The sequence below is a fragment of the Arachis hypogaea genome, chromosome 16, assembly GCF_003086295.3.
Source record: "Arachis hypogaea cultivar Tifrunner chromosome 16, arahy.Tifrunner.gnm2.J5K5, whole genome shotgun sequence".
Taxonomy (NCBI): domain Eukaryota; kingdom Viridiplantae; phylum Streptophyta; class Magnoliopsida; order Fabales; family Fabaceae; genus Arachis; species Arachis hypogaea.
Window position 1 is genome coordinate 91,219,170 of NC_092051.1, and position 4,107 is coordinate 91,223,276.

At 36.0% G+C, this 4,107-nt stretch overlaps 1 non-coding gene across 1 annotated transcript; it reads left to right on the plus strand.

The window, feature by feature from the left end:
* Positions 1–2,008: 2,008 nt before the first annotated feature.
* Positions 2,009–2,116, plus strand: LOC112760988 (small nucleolar RNA R71). The gene has a single exon (XR_003181399.1). It is a non-coding gene; the product is annotated as a small nucleolar RNA R71 (small nucleolar RNA).
* Positions 2,117–4,107: the final 1,991 nt, after the last annotated feature.

Below are 4,107 nucleotides of genomic sequence, written 5' to 3' on the forward strand. Positions count from 1 at the left end.
TGTGCCATTTCTGGCGTTGAACGCCAGAACCATGCCTGTTCTGGCGTTCAGCGCCCAGAAGCTGCCCATTTTGGGCGTTCAGCGCCAGAACCATGCTCTGTTCTGGCGCTGAACGCCAGACAGATGCTCCTCCAGGGTGTGATTTTTCTTCTGCTGTTTTTGATTCCGTTTTCAATTTTTATGTTTATTTTGTAACTCCACATGATCATGAACCTAAGAAAACATGAAAAACAATAAAAATAAAAATTAGATAAACATTGGGTTGCCACCCAACAAGCGCTTCTTTAATGTCAATAGCTTGACAGTGGGCTCTCATGGAACCTCACAGATGTGCAGAGCTTTATTGAAACTCTCCAACACCAAACTTAGAGTTTAGATATGGGAGTTCAACACCAAACTTAGAGTTTGGTTGTGGCTTCCCAACACCAAACTTAGAGTTTGACTGTGGGGGCTCTGGTTGACTCTGCTTTGAGAGAAGCTTTTCAAGCTTCCTCTCTATGGTTGCAGAGGGAGATCCTTGAGTTTTGAATACAAGGGAGTTCTCATTCCATTGAAGGACTATTTCACCTCTGTCAACATCAATCACAGCTCTTGCTGTGGCCAGGAAAGGTCTTCCCAGGATGATGGATTCATCCTCTTCCTTTCCAGTATCCAGGACTATGAAATCAGTAGGTATGTAAAGGACCTCAACCTTTACTAATACATCTTCTACTTGTCCATAAGCCTGTTTTCTTGAGCTGTCTGCCATCTCAAGTGAGATTTTAGCAGCTTGCACCCCATAGATTCCCAGTTTCTCTATTACAGAGAGGGGCATGAGGTTTATTCCTGACCCAAGGTCACACAGAGCCTTAAAGATCATGGTGCCTATGGTACAGGGTAGTATGAACTTTCCAGGATCCTGTCTCTTCTGAGGCAATGTCAGTTGATCCAGATTACTTAGTTCATTGATGAACAAGGGAGGTTCAACTTCCCAAGTATCAATGCCAAACAATTTGGCATTCAGCTTCATGATTGCACCAAGAAACTTGGCAGTTTGCTCTTCAGTGACATCCTCATTCTCTTCAGAAGAGGAATACTCATCAGAGCTCATGAAGGGTATAAGGAGGTTCAATGGAATCTCTATGGTCTCTAGATGAGCCTCAGAGTCCTTTGGTTCCTCAGAGGGAAGCTCCTTATTGATCACTGGACGTCCCAGGAGGTCTTTCTCCTTGGGATTCACGTCCTCTCCTCTCCTCACAGGTTCGGCCATGGCGCTTATGTCAATGGCCTTGCACTCTCCTTTTGGATTCTCTTCTGTATTGCTTGGGAGAGTACTAGGAGGGATTTCAGTGATCCTTTTACTCAGCTGGCCCACTTGTGCTTCCAGATTTCTAATGGAAGACCTTGTTTCATTCATGAAACTCACAGTGGCCTTGGATAGATCAGAGACTAGATTTGATAAATTAGAAGCATTTTGTTCAGTGTTCTCTGTCTGTTGCTGAGTGGATGATGGAAAAGGTTTATTATTGTTAAACCTGTTTCTTCCACCATTATTAAAGCCTTGTTGGGGCTTTTGATCCTTCCATGAGAAATTTGGATGATTTCTCCATGTTGAGTTATAGGTGTTTCCATAAGGTTCACCTAAGTAATTTACCTCTGCTATTGCAGGGTTCTCAGGATCATAAGCTTCTTCTTCAGAAGATGCATCTTGAGTACTGTTGGATGCAGCTTGCATTCCATGCAGACTCTGAGAAATCATATTGACTTGCTGAGTCAATATTTTATTCTGAGCCAATATGGCATTCAGAGTATCAACTTCAAGAACTCCCTTCTTCATAGGCGTCCCATTACTCACAGGATTCCTTTTAGAAGTGTACATGAACTAGTTATTAGCAACCATGTCAATGAGTTCTTGAGCTTCTGCAGGCGTTTTCTTTAGGTGAATGGATCCACCTGCAGAGGTATCCAATGACATCTTAGATAGCTCAGATAAACCATCATAGAATATATCCAGGATGGTCCATTCTGAAAGCATGTCAGAAGGACACTTTTTGGTCAACTGTTTGTATCTTTCCCAAGCTTCATAGAGGGATTCACCTTCTTTCTGTCTGAAGGTTTGAACATCAGCTCTAAGCTTGCTCAACTTTTGAGGAGGAAAGTACTTGGCTAAGAAAGCCGTGACCAGCTTATCCCAAGAGTTCAGGCTGTCTTTGGGTTGAGAATCCAACCATAATCTAGCTCTGTCTCTTACAGCAAAAGGGAAAAGCATGAGCCTGTAGACTTCAGGATCTACTCCATTAGTCTTAACAGTATCACATATCTGCAAGAATTCAGTGAAGAACTGAAAAGGATCTTCAGATGGAAGTCCATGAAACTTGCAGTTCTGCTGCATCAGAGAAACTAATTGAGGTTTCAGCTCAAAGTTGTTTGCTCCAATGGCAGGAATGGAGATGCTTCTTCCATGTAAATTGGAATTAGGTGCAGTAAAGTCACCAAGCATCTTCCTTACATTATTATTATTTTCGGCTGCCATCTCCTTTTCCTGTTCGAAAATTTCTGAAAGGTTATCTCTGGATTGTTGTATTTTAGCTTCTCTTAATTTTCTCTTCAGAGTCCTTTCAGGTTCTGGATCTGCTTCCACAAGAATGTTCTTATCCTTGCTCCTGCTCATATGACAAAAAAGAAGGCACAGAAAAATAATAATAATAATAGAGATCCTTTATACCATAGTAAGGGGATCCCTGTATGAGTAGAAGAAGAGGGGGAGATAAAGAATGTGATGTAAGGAAGAAACACAACTGTACGAATGGAAGAGATGTGAGATGAGATGTTAGGATATGAATGAATAAATAGAATAGGATGGGGGAGGTATAATTTTCGAAAATTATTTTGAAAAAGAGTTAGTGATTTTTGAAAAATGGTTTTTGAAAAATGTTAGAAATTTTCGAAAAATTTTTAAAATTTAAAAATAAAAATAATTAGTTAATAAAAAAGAAATTTTTGAAAAAGAGGGGAGATATTTTCAAAAATTTGAGAGAGAGAGAGTTAGTTAGGTAGTTTTGAAAAAGTTAAGAAACAAACAAAAAGTTAGTTAGTTAGTTGAAACAAATTTGAAAAGATAAGAAGTTAGGAAGTTAGAAAAGATATTTTGAAAAGATATTTTTGAAAAAGATAAGATAAGAAGATATTTTTGAAAAGATATGATTGAAATTAGTTTTGAAAAAGATTTGATTTTTAAAATCACAATTAATGACTTGATTCATAAGAAATCACAAGATATGATTCTAGAACTTAAAGTTTGAATCTTTCTTAACAAGCAAGTAACAAACTTCAAATTTTTGAATCAAAACATTAATTGATTATGTTATTTTCGAAAATTTGGTATAAAAATAAGAAAAAGATTTTTGAAAAATATTTTTGGAATTTTCGAAAATAACTAAGAATTTTGAAAAAGATTTGATTTTTGAAAAAGATTTTGAAAAAGATAAAATTTTCAAATTGAAAATTTGATTTGACTCATGAGAAACAATTTGATTTTAAAAATTTTTTGAAAAAGTCAATCCAAATTTTCGAATTTGATGGGAGAAAAGGGAAAGATATTTTTTTGATTTTTGAATTTTTATGATGAGAGAGAAAAACACAAAAAAAATGCAATGCATGAAATTTTTAGATCAAAACATGTGATGCATGCAAGAATGCTATGAATGTCAAGATGAACACCAAGAACACTATGAAGATCATGATGAACATCATAGACACAATTTTGAAAAATTTTTAATGCAAAGAAAACATGCAAAACACCAAACTTAGAATTCTTTAATGCTTAGACACTAAGATTTCAAGAATGCATATGATAAACATGAAAAGACACAAAACAAAAAATCATCAAGATCAAACAAGAAGACTTACCAAGAACAACTTGAAGATCATGAAGAACACTATGAATGCATGAAATTTTCGAAAAATGCAAGATGCATATGCAAGTGACATCAAACTTATAATGTGACTCAAGACTCAAACAAGAAACAGAAAAATATTTTTGATTTTTATGATTTTCTAAATTTTTTTGTATTTTTCGAAAATTAATATGAAAAAGAAAAATAAGGATTCCAAAATTTTTAATATGAA